The sequence below is a fragment of the Serinus canaria genome, chromosome Z (assembly GCF_022539315.1).
Source record: "Serinus canaria isolate serCan28SL12 chromosome Z, serCan2020, whole genome shotgun sequence".
NCBI classification, from domain to species: domain Eukaryota; kingdom Metazoa; phylum Chordata; class Aves; order Passeriformes; family Fringillidae; genus Serinus; species Serinus canaria.
In genome coordinates this window covers 56551891-56567777 of record NC_066343.1, presented here as the reverse complement: position 1 = coordinate 56567777, position 15887 = coordinate 56551891, and the positions used below count along the sequence as shown (strand labels likewise).

General features: G+C 41.1%; 1 protein-coding gene across 1 annotated transcript in view; it reads left to right on the top strand.

Moving 5' to 3' along the window:
• LOC127061026 (translation initiation factor IF-2-like) overlaps positions 1–13902 on the top strand; it is a 694470-nt gene extending 680568 nt beyond the window's left edge. Inside the window, exon 2 of the mRNA XM_050986865.1 lies at positions 13713–13902. The gene's annotated coding sequence lies outside the window, so the exon portion shown is untranslated. The remainder of the gene's footprint in view (positions 1–13712) is intronic.
• Positions 13903–15887: the final 1985 nt, after the last annotated feature.

Here is a 15887-nt window from a genome sequence, read left to right as displayed (position 1 = left end):
GAAATTTGAAACTGCCATGACTTTTCAGTTCTCTGACAAATGTTCCAAGAAACCTATCTTTTATTTTAGGCCAGCTTTCTAACCCAATTTTGCTGCTGTGTTGACAAATGCTGCCCCAGGAGAAGGGCAGGGTCTACACGCTGGCATTTCCCCATGCACACACCACTGCCTCTCCTTCCTTGAGACAGGAGTGACACGGTGGCTGCCCAGAGAGGTGTGTGGCCAGCCTGATCTCCTGGCCCGTGGCAGGAGTGGCCACCCCCTCTCCACCCCTGGGGCCGGTCTGCGTGGGGGTAGAGCAGGGCAGCTTCACTCCCAGGAGCAGCAAAGCTGTGGCTGCTGTTGGAATCTTGTTGAGTCGGAATGTTGAGCTGAGAAATCTGGAATATCACTCGTGTGGTCCCAAGAGGTTTTAATCCTTGAGAAGGTGCAGGGGCAAGTGATGGCAAATGCAGAGTTACCGCAGCTTAAGTATGGGGGAGGGAGCAAGGGGAGGATACAAACTTTGACCAGGGGCAGGGAACCTGTGGAGGAGCACAAGTGGGGCACACATTGTGACAGCCAGAGGGGGACAACAGGGGAGGAGAGAAGACTAAGCATACCAGTGGGTGTTCGAGGGATACAAGATGGACACCGAAGATTCTAGAGATAAAGGTGGGGTTTCTGCGATGGACAAGGGAGAAGGGCAGGGTTTCCCTGTGTGGCAGGGAAGGATCTAGAAGAAGAAGTAGATATTTAGGTAGGTGGGCAGGGGAACGAGACGGTACATCTCTGGGGCAAACCAACATGCACGGGGGACAGCCAGAACAAACTACTTTCACTTATAACAGGAAAGAACAAACCACTTCAAACCCATAATAGAAAAAGGCACAGCACCACAAGCGAGGTTTTTCCAATGCACTTTTCCACATCCCAGGGCGTGAAGAGCAAGTAGAGGGGAGGAGAAATTGCCGGTGTTGGTAGCAGCTGGCTGTTAAATTTGTTTGACAGTAATGTCTAACTACATTATCAATAACCTAGCCATGGAATTAATCTGTCATACAACAGAAACAATCAGGTCTTCTGTATCCAGGTCCTTTAGGGGATGAGATAGGATATGAGTCTCTTAAATAGCAATAATAATGAGGAGCAATTGTACTGTAAAGCAAGATTTTCATATGGTGGCCCATGGGACATCTCTAGACTTTAGGGCACATCAGCCAAATCTGACTCCAACAGTTTCCAATCCTTAGAACAGATCTAGGTTGTAATGTCACCCAATAAGTGTTTTGTGTAACCCAGCCTGAAAACCTGCTAGAGGCTCCCATTTGAATTGGCTCTGCTAGGCATCGTAACATCCACCACCTGCATTTCCATTGCTCCTGAGCAAATGGATGATGCTGCCAATGGTATTGAGGAGCTCAGAGAAGGCTGCTGAAGTGGAAGTTCACAACACCTTCTTCTGTACAGCATTATAGGCTGAAGAAGAGTCACTTGCATTTTGGTACTATGCCAGAAAACAGCTGTCCTCTGTGAGATCCCTTTTCTCTGAATGGCCTCCTGTCCCAAGGTGCTGGCTTTGCATCCCTTCAGCTAGGAGTGGGCCTTCCAGTGACAGACAGACAGATTCTGTCCCTAATGCTGTCCCATCCATCCCCATCCTGAGTTGCATTCCATTCACACAAATAACTTTTCCCCTACTTCATGCACTGGATTTTTCTCCCATGCTTCTAATTCAGCTGTGTCTCCAGCAAGTATTGGTGTAGGAATTCGTCTTGCCTACCTGCTACAATTGAACCCTAATTCCTCTTTATAGCTGCTAGAGTGAAATGATGGTTTAAGGGTGAAATTTGTTAGACATAACTGAAATATTCAGTTTGGGAAAGAATTAACTGTAACTCTGGAAATACCTCCTTGTTTGTGTGTGTGGTGCTAAAGGAATGTCATATGAGTAGACAACCCATAAACAACTTACTGTGAATATGCAAGTCAGATAACCCCAAATGGATGTACTGCTCCTCTCCTCCTCCTTCTCATGCGGTAATGTAACAGTCCTCCCACACAAAATGATGTCACTCCCCCTCAATACTCCAGAACCACACATAGGTCCTTCTGGTGGGTGCTTCATGCTCTTCAAACTGGACACCTTAAAAATCTAAAAAAGCTAATATAGCAGTCCTCACAACCAAGAGAATGGCATGCAGTAGATGTTCTCCCTCCGATGTAAAATGAATTTGCGCTACATAATTTTCATTACTGGAGTAGGCTTGCTTTTCACACAGCATAAACATTTATTAAGAAAAACCAAAACAATCTCTCCTTGTCTCCATAAATAAACACAACTTCATGTTTCTATGTTTAGTGTTTCAGTATAGATAGAGATATTTTCTTTACCTGTCTCTTTCCAGCATGATACTCTGCTTATCTCCGTTCATTTACTTTAAAAGAAATTTGTAAACCAGAAAGAAACATGCAGAAGAGCCTTTATAATTACACACTAATCTCTTTTCATTGCATCTGGAAATTAAAAGTGTTTCTATTGAAATCATATGGCAGAAATTAGGGAACCAATTTTTAACATGCATACTTGGTTAACCTGTTTGTCCATGGGGAAAAAATACCAGTAAGAAAAGAAAAATCTATCATTTGTAAAAAATAAAACCTTAGTTATAATAAAACCAGTTTTATTAATACCAACATTATGTGTATAAATCTCTATATAAATATGAGTTATTGCACATCACATAAAGGAGAGAAGTCTGGTCTCTCAAGTGAGTGCCATCCCAAATAACAATAAAAATAAGGAAAAAATGCTGCAGCACTCTGGCAACAGAATCTCCTTGGAGTCATATGATGTGGAGATGGGATTTTGTGCTCTCATACATATCTACAAAGAAAAGCACGTGGAAAGAACTTCAGCAGCTAAAGGAACATCAGGATGCCTGTCCATTTCCTTGTCTTATTATTCTTTCCCTGCCAGTATGACACCTTTCCAAGTCCCACACCAGTTACCCCAGCCTCTCACAGCCTCCCTCCTCAGGGCAGGGTGTGGGTGCTGTTGTGAGCTACAGAAGAGATTCAAAAGCACTGCCTGACCCTGAGCTGCAAACTGGGGTGATGGGCTCCGCTCACTTAGGCTTGCTCTCACTTTCCACATGTTTATTTCACAGAAAGTGTGTGGGGTTTTTGTGAAACTTTGTGCTGGCTGTAAGCATTGTACCGTCCAAAAGGACCTTTGTGTGTAAACTAACGATGGTTTTGAGAATCTCTCTGGAATCCTGTAGCCTGTACCTTCTCACTCAGCCTCTTGTCCAATGCCATGGAAACACACAGGTTCAGAACCTGGCCATGGAAGCTGCTATAGCACACATGAAGAAAGTATTTCTAAATAATGTTATACTTTTTAAATATTCCTGTAGGTGCCTAAGGCCTCTTCTTATTGGAAGTCAGCAGCTTGCCTCAGAATATCCTTGAGGTAGCCCAGGGAGATGTTGCTATTAGTTATTCTTGTTCCTAGCGTGCAAAATGCTTGTAAAACAAAAACAGCTGTTTTCTTTCGGCTTTATTTTCTGTTTCACTTTATTTTGTAGTTTTATGGATAAATACTTCAAATGCAGTGGATGTTGCCTTGGAAAGGATACCCTTGGATTTCATGGACAGCTCTCACCTTTGTTAGTAAACCATGATCATTTTTTGTTGTGTTGTCCAACATACTTTATTATTCATAAGAAAATAAAAAATAAATTGACTTTCCTTCTATTCTTCTCTACCAGAATAAATCCAGTGTTGCATCTATGAAATTTGATTGCAGTCCTCTTTCCTAATATGGAAGTAGAAAGGTAGGAAATAAGTATATGACAACCCTTTAAAAGTAACCTCTTTCTTTATGTATTCAGAAACTTTTCTAATTTAGCTATTTTTGGACACGCAAAATGTTTCTTTTAAAAAGATGAATCCCTATTTTCTGTTGAGCATAAGGAAATATTTGTACAAGGACTTCACAACAGTGACTAAAACATGAGCATATATGTTTATAAGAAGAAACTACCCATCTATAGGTTGATTTAAATGCATGCAATGGTGACTAACTGCCTGATTCAGTGCACTTAGAGGTGAGTGGAAGGACTTCTATTAATTTCTGCCTGCATTAACTGGCAATATGGACCTCCTTTTTGGGACCTAATCTGGTTTAAGCTTGGGTATATTCATAGATATGGATGTCTTCCTGTGTTCACAAGTGTAATACTTCATAATTAAAAAAAAAAATAAAGGAATGGAAATGGGCATTCTCTCCTGCATTAAGTGAGGTTCTGTCAATATTTGCTTTGAACGGCTGTTTGCTTAGTGCAGTGAACATGGAGCATTGTCTACTTTTGTCCACAGAATGACATTTCCAAGGGCTGAGTAAATGGCTAAGGAATTACAAAATTAGTTGTTTGAAATTTAGCCAAAGGGATGATGCCAATTTCTACAGATTGTGTGGGTCTTACAGGTTGAAAGTAGTTTTTATTTCATCATTGAAGTGTAACAAAACAGCTGCAAATAGAAATGTTGCAGACTTTGTTCCCCTGATTTTAAGATAAATACTGTATTGTACCCTTTTTCTATGGCTTTTATTTTTAAGTCATACTGAACAAGAAGTATAAAAAAAATCTCACTGAGATTGTTTTACTTTTTAAACTGTGTTTTCTTTGTGCAAAAATAGAATTGTGAATTCAACAGTGAGCACAAAAAACAGCCTTTTAGTTTTTCTCTCCCCCTGCTTGTTTACTTTGTAGAGTACTGTATGGAGTTCTGTTTGTAGGGTAATGTTTCACAGCCCAAACTGCCCTGTTTCAGTGCCTATAGGAGACTGCTTCTTCTGTTCTCACAGTTCTGGTACCTTATCAATTTAATATCAATTTAATTTCTCAGGGTTTATTTTTGTTTTTGGTGGGTTTTTGGTTTTTTTTGTTTGTTTGTTTGTTTTTTTTTTTTTGGATAAGGAATAATTCTAGATGTGTGTTTCTGAGGCAGGCCCTTGCAGGTGATGAAGGTGATGAAGGTCTTACTGAATGTACTGTACTCAGTACACAAATAAGTGCTGTGGTTTCAAAGAGATGGTCCTAAGGAAACCCTAATGTGATTGTGCTATTATCAAACTTCAGAAAAATATTTCGATATTAAACTTTATTAATAGCCATGTATCATCAGTTATAAATATAGCATAATTTTTTGTTAATGATCTGTGTTTTAGAGTAGGCATTGTATTACTTCCATGTTAATAGGTTATTGGGACGTTATGGGAATATAATCACATATCACTGACTTGTAATTATTGGTCATATTTAGTGTTTCAGTCAATAAATCAGCTTATAAAATAGCTGCAACAGGAATCAAAATGAATATGACTGAACTGGTTACTGCTATTGCTGTTATCACTGAGCTGCATAATGGAACTACCTGCTCATGTGGAAAGTAAAAGCTAAGTTCATGTGGATTTTTTTTGATTAGTTGCTGACAAATGCAGCTTGGTGCTTCCTGTGTTCTTCTACAGATGCTCTTTTAGTCTGAAATTTGTGGGAAAGCCCCCCATCAAACCTTTAGACCCCTGTTAGCTCTAAGTATGATTTCATGTTCAACATCTACCCTCCTTTTCTCATAGCTATGCTGACATATCTCTGTGGGGGCTGCCATAATGAAGTAATTGGTCGTCCATAACTGCAAAAAGCTCCTGAGCTATCTTAGAAGCAGAGAATTACCTTTTATGGGTGAGCCTAAAGTCCTGAGCCTGCGTACTGCAACTGCACACAGAGTGGATGAAATCTTGGCTTTGCTACATGCAAGTGGCAAAGATCCCACTGCCTTCTTCAGCAGAGCCAAAATTTCACTGATTGGGTGTTTGAAGTAGTGATGCCTCTCAAAGGCAGGTTTGTGGAGAGGCATTGGCAGACCAGTGGTGATCCTGCTGCAAGCCCTCTCCTCCCAGAACTGGAAGCAGCACCTCCTGTCAGCTCTGATAAGAGGCATTGATTGAAGAGTTTCAGGGTACAAGAAACAGCAGCACAGATGAAGTAAAACTAAAAGTGATAGGATCAGTTTCAGCATACAGGCTGATTGAAACTACTATACAGCCAGCATATTTCAACTAGGCTTGATTCTAAACAAATATATGTGTTTAAGAGCATGAAAAAGGGGAGAGCTGAGAGTGACTTGGTGATCTTGGAGTCTTTTTGAACTTAAGTGATTCTCTGAAAGGAATACAGCAGATACAGTTGTGAAGAAACATGAGAATAAGAACAATGTTCTTAAGATTTGTATACACATGGAGTTTCTCTTAGTCTTTGTGCTTCCTCACTCTTACTCCCATTTAGTGTGATCTTACAATAATCTGTATTCACCTCAATTTTACAAAAGGTGAGAGTGAAACAAATGGTTGGTGAGGATAAGATATATATGTTCAAATTAGCCTTGAAACATGACTTCCTCAGAGGGAATTCTTACTTCTCCTTACTGCCTCTGTGCTTCCCTGCACCCCTCTAATGCTTGTGAGGCCACATAGGAGGATGACTCAAGGAGCTAATCCAGAAGATATGTAAACCCCTACAAGTGAGTATTCCTGCCAGTTTAGCCTCTGGCTCTCTGCTGTCAGACCTATCCCAAGAAAAGCAAAAGCAGCTCATGGGAGAATCAGGTGGGAGCAGGGCAGCTCTTCTACCAGCAGTCTACTGGCCAGTCATTTTTGCCATAACATGAAACCTCACTCTAAGCTGCTCAGAACTTGGCTTGAGATATTTATGACTTCATCCAGAGAATATCCCATCTGATTATAGGGAGAACTGCAGGTGTCCAGAGCTTTTGAAAAGAGACTCAGTGTCTAAAGCAAAGCATCTGGAATTAGAAGCTGCTCTTGAGTATTTGAATCTTTGTGATTCACTCAGAAACAAGCCAGTGGCACAGTCTGAAATAGATCTGCTGCCTCCTGCCTCTCAGCCATGTTCCCTGTGCAGTAATGCTCATGCCAGAGCCTGCCATCTCCCACATACTCTGTGACTCATTTTTTCCCTAAAACTATGTGCACCTGCTCTTTTATTAACAGTGTAATGGTTAAAAATATGGCCTTCAGAAGAGTTTAGTTAAACCACAATAATTTTCTCATTGTAAGTCTCCAAGATTTTATCCTTTGTATGTTTCCCATTTGGTGCCTGGAGAGGCTGCCTGGAACAGAGGCTAGACAGAGTTAAAGGAATGAAATAGATATTTACTAAAAGGCCTTTAAAGGATACACCTTGGGCAGCACAAGGGCCTGGCTGGGGCTCTACCCAAGCTGTACCCAAGCTGGACCCAAGAGGGATGATGGTCACGAGTTTTCACACTTCTATAAGTTTGGTCCATTTACATATTGGGGTTAATTGTCCAGTTACAGCTTCAGGTTATGAAGTCCCATCCCCCCAGATTGCTCCCTCAGTTTGCTGTTGTTTGTACTTTTTGGGCCTGAAGCTGCAATGGTGTCCTTGGCTCTCAGCTGGAAAAGGATTGCTTTGTCTAACTAAACTGTGAAGAGAACTTGCTAACATTTCATATGAAGTTCAGAGTTACACACTAGAGCAGTAGAGAATCTGGAAAATATGAAAGCCAAAACTGAAGGCATCACAGTACCTGCAGTAGTCCAGGACAGTTTGTCCTTGACTCTGCCTAGCAGCAGCAGATGAACACATATGGTGGGAAATGTAAATTTCATCTTTCTTACCTTTGTTTCCTCCTTGGTATGTCCAGTGTATTCTTTATTACAATTAAATCCATCTCTAAAATTCCATCCTTCCATGAAGCTTTCATCATGTGCTCCTCACCAAAGATGCTCTCTGTTTTTTAATTTCTGTTCTGTGTTGCTAAATCAGAGCAAATATCTTTAGAGCTGGCACAGCATCTATATGCTTTCCTAAAACAAGAAAGGCATCTGCAGCCCTAATTTTTACTGCTGCCATGGCTCTCCTTTAACTCTTACCCCCTTTTACAACATAATAGATTCCCTGTGTATAAGTTTTGTATATCTTCTGGCATGACATTAGGCAGACCTGTGTTTGTGAATGTGAGACACAAATCCCAGAAACTGAAAGGAGAAGCAAGCTAGCCAGCTAGTTAGAAACTCTCTGATACAGAAGGCATTTAGGATACTTTGGTGGTAAAGGCACAATATTTACAAAGAAGCATAGTGAGAATATAGTGAGTATTGTAGGCCTTCAGATTAACACAGTGTGTGTGCATGTTTCACTCCTTCCTCTCCAAATGTGTTTGCAGTTTGGGGTTGCAGCTGAAGCACAAGGTGAATTATGACATTTTTCCTGGGACAAGACCTGTGACCCACTGCAAAGTCATGCCCTTTACTTGCTACTCTGCTGCCCAGTAAAACTTGTTTTTTTTCCTTCATAACCTGTGTCCCAGACATTTACACTGCCTTCTGTGAAGGAAGATTTGTGGACTCGCTGTGTCTAAGTAAATATCTGAACTTGGTTTTTTCATTTCAGATAAGTGCTCTAGGCCTGAGACTGGATGTGTGAGTTACCTTGCCACTAGGAGCAGCATCGGAAAAGGATTAACAGAGCGGTCTGGAAAGGATAACAAATGCCACTGCATTCAGTGAAAGATCTCATTCTGTCATCTCTAGTTAGGTGTGCGTGGACAACATTCACTGAGCAGGGCTTACATGTCATTCCATGAGTTTCTGGGTCTCATGGTGACACTGTAGGCTGATCTGTTGGAATTTAGGTAGTGCTTATGGGATTCTAAGCCCAGAGGCAGTAAGACTAACTTATAAAATTAACACCACGTAGATAAAGGGTGTCATCATAGAACGGGACTTAAAACACCTCAGTCACCTCAGTATCTCATTCTGATTGCTCACATTCATCTAACTAAGGCTGCAAGAGATAGCAGGCAGAAAAGATGAGAGCAGAATCTCATCAAGGTTGTTCTCTGGATCAAACTTTTCTGCTCAAAAGTCTGCTTCGTCAAATCTTCTGTATGTACGTCTCAGTGCTTAAATTTTCCCACTTACTTCAACAGCCTCTTTGGCTGAGATAGGGATTTAATGCATTACATCAGTCTCAAAGTAATTCTTTCTTTCAAGATATTCACTGTTCCTGATTTTGGTTCTCAAGGAGATCAAAGAAAAATTAAAACATCAGTAGGTCCACTGAGACCTACTGAGGTGACATCAGGCTGTCCTCTGAGCTGGTCGAATGAGGGGAGACTGGGTACCACCCAAACAGAACACAATTTATCCCTTGCATTTCAACAGTTCACAATTTCAAGGGGAGAGAAAAGAAGTTTTTGCCTTATAAAAAGAAAGTATTTGCCTTTCCTTCAAATTTTCAGTTGCAAAGTATGACATATGATTTCATTAAAAATGGTCAATTCATTGTCAAGTGAAGTACACGAATAACCAGCCTCAGGTGAAAAGTTTTTGGAGTGATATTTCACATACTAGAATGCCATACTTTTACCAATAAGCTAAGAAGTCTTTGTTTGGTGATCTAAAATAGCACTGGGGAAAAAGATTGGGTTTTAAATGAGGCTTTAAAGTATGCACATAGGTGACTAAATTATACTTTATAGGACAACAATTTTTTACAGTGAAGTAAAATTTAGTGCTCTTCTATCTGCAACCAGTGAATTCAGATCCTTCCTGTCAACCAAAAGTGATGAGGGGTTTCATTCTGTTTACCATTTTGTGGGCCACAGTTAGTGGTATTCACAGCTGTGCAGGGCCTTAATCCTACCACCAAAGAAATAGTTCCTTTCTGTGAAAATGCCTGACCTAAACCCTGCAGATTCAGCTGGAAATACAGATGAAATATTTGCTGATCACAGCTGGACTGGAAGCTCATCTTTATTCTGAGTTATAGTTATCTCCTAATTTTTTACTGGTTTTGTATTTTAGTTTTAATTTTGGGAAAAATACATACCACACTGTAATGAAGAGCGAAGAGTAACAAGTGCTTTTTTGGGTTCCTAAATAATTACACCAGTCCTGGTAATGGCAAACACGTTAATGATCAAGGAGGGTCGAGAGCGGAGAACCACCACGTTCTTTGCCTTGCATTTCTTGGGTTACTGGCTGTGTGTCCATTCCACTAGGACAAAGGTATTCTGTATTTCACAGGTTTAAAATGAATTATTATAATGTGGGATTTCACTGGTCATGGGGAAATGATTAATTATATGTTCCTCTGAGAACAAAAACATTAAGTTGTTAACAAGTTTTAAAGAGTGTGCTTGTAGAGTTTACAGTAAGATATTGGATGTCTGCCATGAAGTGTTTAAGAGTGACTGAGCAAAATCCTGGCAACTCAAATCAGTGTAGCTTTGCCCCTTACTGCAGCAGGTTTGGGTTGCGTGCACTGGGGAGGGCTACTGGGAAGAATTGTGAGCAAAGTTTTCAGCCTGGTCTCCTCTCATTCAAGAGCTGAACCCAAAAGGCTTAGTAGTTACTTTGTGATAAATGTTTACAAATTTTGTGAATGCTGAAAAAAGGAGATATTTAAATGTAACAAAAAATCTTCATTAAAAATATAGGAAGGTAAGAGTGTATGAGTACATTTTCAATGTACACACCCAAGGGCAATTGCTAGCTCTAATAACCATTGTATTTGAAAAAGGTTGTTTTCTCTTTTAGTGCAATGTGCTCTTTTCTTTACTTTAAATGAAACTTTTCCCAACATTACAATTTCATGTTAGTAAACAGTAAACAAAAAAATAACTGTAGATAGGCTTCTAATGTATACAAACAGCAATTGGATGTGTAGCAGATATGACATCAGAAACAATACCTAGTCATCTAGGTTGTTTTTATTATTTCTTGGGTTTCCTTGGTTGTCTGGTTTGTTGTTGCTGTCATTAAAGAAAACAAGGCAATGCCTTTCTTTGTTTTGCAGCTCTACAGCAAACCTGTCATTGACTATTTTTTTTCCCATGTCCTTCTTTGAAGTGTGTATATATATATATATTATATATAAATGGTAGGCTAAAAGTGACTTCCAAACATGTCACCTGCTTCAAAGTTATTTTTGCCTTGAAATAGCATGGATAGTGAGGAATTCCCCTGAAGCATTCCAAAAGTAAATCTGTGTTTTTTTCAGCTTGATAGAAATAGCTGCTAATTCTGAGGTACCATTTTCATTTCCCTACATCAGGAATGCACATTTTCCCCAGCCATGAAATTTTCTCATAATAGAAATGAGCCATTCCCCAAGGGCGTGGTTATCAAAAGATTATCTCACCCAATCTGATTGGTGGCATAAGGCTCATGCCTCAAAATGCTCCAGGGTATGATTATCTTATGATAGCCATACACTGTAACACATCTTATTGATTAACTAATAAAGCTTCAGCATTATTATTTGGGTGAGGAATTAAGATATCAGCAAGAGGTCTGATTCTGGAATTGGAAAGATTCTTTGAAGCTCCCCAAATAACCTCTCTTGTTCTGATTGTAGCACTGCTGAAATTATGGGGTCACTGCATGCCAGGTTTTCCTTCTTATTTCTGATGATATCAACAGTAAGTTAAAACTCAGCTTTACCCAGGTATATACTTATGTAAAGACACAATTGCACTCAACTGCTTGCTTTGCATCTATATTGCAGGTGTAGGTTACACAGCAGAACAGAATTCAATTCTCTGGAGAGGATTTTGTAGTCTGGACACTAGGTGTGCACGTCATTCAGGGCAGCTCTGAGTTTTGTGAACAGTTACATTGTGGAGGGGTCTCTGTTCTCACAGGGAATTGCTCCCTCCTTGCCCACACACTTCATAGGAAAAGGGACAATAAAGTCCACCCTTGGGCTCCAGAGTCTTCCAGTCCAAGTCATCCTGAGCTGCAGGTTTTGTATAGCTGTTTGTCCCTTAAATCTCCTAAACAACACTATGAAGAGGCCCTAAACTCGTGCTGGAGCTTTAACTGCATAGCCACCTCCACTCTCGCTGTAGTGCTGTTTGTTTTGTACAAAAAAACCTGCTCAATGGTGTGGGACTTGCTGGAGCTGGCAGTCTGAAGGCTAATGGTGCAGCCAGCACACATTGGACTGCTCTGCATCAGTAAAGAGCTGGAATGTTTTCACTGACTTCAGTGGAGCAAACCTAGGTTAGTAGACACATCTAAGAAGAAAATATGTTTGGTGTATGCAACAAAGACCTCACTCAAAATTCCCTTACAATGCAACTTCTACATACTGAGATCAGAGGAGGCAATATTCCCTTCTGATAAGAGTTAGATGATTTTTTGGAAACAGGAGGGAATATTTACATCTGTACGCAATTCCATTTTAGATGAGTATTTAATATAATCAAACATTTGATCACACCTCTCATATAGGGGTGTGCAGCTTAAACCTATCAAAGGGATCTGTGTGGCAGTGCAATCCACACCACAGTAGTCCACTATAATGAATACTTTGGGAAATCTGCTCTCTCTGTTGTTTTGTCATTCGCTCTGCGAATGGACAAAGTTAATTTATGGAACTAGCCGGAGAAGAGTCATCCCAGCCTTTCATGCTGCATGGCAAAAATGGCTTGCTGTTCCTACTTGCCAGCAGTGCTTCATTTTAGCTACTCACAGAGGGAATGTGGATAGAAATCAGGCTTTGAAAAATTCTGGCATTTGCACTATCATCAGCCAGCAGTGCCCGGCAGCCAGGAGGGCCACCCATGTCCTGTGGGCATCAGGGACAGCATCACCAGCTGGGCAAGGGAGGGGACTGTCCTGCTCTCTCTGCTCTGCTCTGCTCTGGGGCAGCCTCACCTAGAATATTGTGTGTAGTTATGGGTACCACAGTTTTGAAAGAATATGAAGCTATTGGAGCGCATCCACAGGAGAGCCGTGGGGGATCTGGAGGGGAATCCATGCGAGGAGTGGCTGAGATCCCTCAGTTTGTTCAGGCTGGAGAAGAGGAGACTGAGGGGAGACCCCACTGCAGCTACAACTTCCTCATGAGGTAAAGCAGAGGGACAGACACTGATGTGTTCACTCTTGTGACCATGACAGGACCCGAGGAAATGGCCTGAAGGTTTAGGTTGGAAATGGTCACAGCTCCAAGCTGACCAGAGTTCTGGAAGTATTTGGACAATATTCTCGGGCACATAATATAATTTTTGGGTTGGTTCTGTGCAGGGCCAGGAGCTGGACTCAATGATCCTTATGTATCCCTTCCAACCACCTTGTTCTATGAATCTGTGGTTCTATTATTATTACATTGTCTCTGAGTCTATTATATTCCATGACCTGCAGCATCCTGAAGTAAGTTCACATTAAGTAGGTTCAGCAGCAAAAAAAGTTGTTTTCCTTCAGCATTTTCACAGATACTTCCACCATTGTGACAGTGCTGCCTTTTTTAATTAGAAGCTGCTAAAATCTCTGAAAGTGTGGGAACTCAGCGCATCACCTCGGATGCTCTGAGTCCCAGGGAGACCCCTTGGGGGGCTCAGAAGTCCTGGAATGTAGCCAAAGGCACCTGGTGGCTTGATTTTGACCCTTCAAGGGTCGTGCTATCAAAGCATGAGGGTATGGAAGTTTCAGAGGTTTGAATGGTGTAGGGCAGGTGTTTTTATAGAATAGAATATAGGTTTTAAGATTTAGGTACAGGGGGGTCTAATGGAGGCAAGATGGAGGATTCAGGCCCGACCTCGTGGCTTTTCTCCTTCTTCTTGTCATCCATCTTCTCTGTGATGTGTGCATTTTAGATTGGTTCATACTAAAGGTACACTGTTTAATAAAGGTGATGGGTATTGGAGAAAAATTGTAAATATCACATACGCAATTATCAGTATAAGAATGTGCGACCGCCCTAAAGGGGCAGAGAGTGCTTGTGGCTGCCTTGCTGGTCAGATCTCGGCTGGGCAGAACAAAAACCTTAGAGATAAGCTTTAATAAACAACCTGAAGACTGAACTATAGAGGGGTCCAGACTCGTCTGTTCATCGCGGGCTGCCTGCGAACCGTCCCACGCGAACCACCCTACGCATGTCCGACAGAGACAGACAGCCGATCGGACATGAAAGAGGCAAGGTGTTAACACTGTAACCTGTCTCAATTCAAGATTTCTTTCAGAATGAGTGATGTTATCCTAAGGCATGTACCTATATGAAGAAGGATAAATTACTTTTCAGGGTAATTCTTTGAGTCTGTTTCTCACTGTTGACAAGAGGGAAAGAATCAAGATGACTAGCTTGGATGGGTTGCCTAGTTTTTATAGAGCAACCAGAGGAGGTGAAAGGATTTCTGCCTGTATTATGGCAGAGTCTCAGCTGAAACTTGGGTTATCAGTATACAGCCTCTGCTGTTGCCATCGTTTCCTGATCTGCATAGCAAGTACTGCTCAGCCAGGCTGCACACCATGCAGCTCTGTGCAGCAGATCCTCCTGTCTTCTGCACTGAAGATTTAGTGCCAGATGCCAACCTTGCTCTCAAGCCTTATCTCTGTCAGTAAAAAAGGTCTCCTGAAAAGAAATGTACTGTTTCCACCAGAGACATATCTTGCTAAGGAACTCTCTTCCTTCAATGGTTCCTTTTTGATTAATTGTTGATTTCTAGGAATGGAGTTCATCATGAGTCATAACACATGTTTTTTTTGTCTTGAATTGGTTACAGTCTAGGTGGCAGAAAAAGAGGAGGCAGGGCAGATTTAAAATCTAGAAAGCGAGAAGTGTACATAAAGTGCTCTTTTTAAAAATGTCAAGATATTTGATCACTGTCTTTCCACTCCCTGTGACAATTACAGCTTTATTTTTCTATTATGTCTATGAAGTACTTTTGCAAAAGTGTTTCTGTTTTTGTCTGTCCTTTTGTAGTGAAATACGTCATGTTCTCTACTTGTGTACAACAAGCTTAATCTAGTTCCAAGACAGGAAAAACCCCCACGTAGCCATCCTGAACATCAAAATTAAGTCAGTATCTTTCCTTTGCCTGAAACATCTTTGAATGAAAAGGACACTTTCAAGATAGGGCAAATGGTTGACTACTAAAATAAAGGACTGCCATGATCCCCATTGTACAACACACTTTCTTCTCATCTTGAGCAAGACCCTACTGCCTGGAATATAGGATGCACCTAGCAGTTCTGGTCCCTTCAGTTAAGATGGACAAGAAACCTGACTTACACTTGAGGAAGAGCTTTTTAATAGTGCCAGAGCCCTTTTGAAATTTAAGAACTGATCATCTGTTTTCTACAGAATTACTTTATATGCAGAAATGATATAGTGGAATATAAAATCTCTACTTCTTCAAAATCTGAGACGTACAATTATGAAAGGAAAAATGGTCTTCTGATACTCCCTATCAATTTCAGGCATATATGCAATGAGTGGACTGGTTTCTTCCATGCTGCTCACGGATATTCAAGCCAACAGCAGATGCTGTGAGAATGTCCATTTGCCCTCCTTCCTTTCTGTCTGACTTTACTTAGCTGTCCTGGCCCACATTGTGTGCTCCTGTGCAGAACTGGCTGCAGTGAGGCCCTCAAGGAGTGAGCAACAAGAAGCTGAGAGTCCTGGACAGCCTGCAGAATGTTTCTAGGACTACATGAGATTACTGATCTTCCAGTCCCCTCCATTGCCAGCACAGATCATCAGCAACAGAACTGTTATTTCAACAAGACACAGATAATACATGCGGGTGATGGCCTAGAACAAGATATGCTGCATTAACATGAGTCTTAATGTGTGTGTGTGTGTGTGTGTGTGTGTGTGTGTGTGTGTGTGTGTGTGTGTGTGTGTGTGTGTGTGTGTGTGCATACAAAGTGATGCCCTAGAACAAGACAAACTACATTATCATGAGTCTAAAGTGTGTGTGTGTGTGTGTCTGTGTGTCTGTGTCTGTGTGCCTGTGTGTAATCTTCAGAAACTGGTAGTACCCCAGCTTGAACTTAACATTTCCCT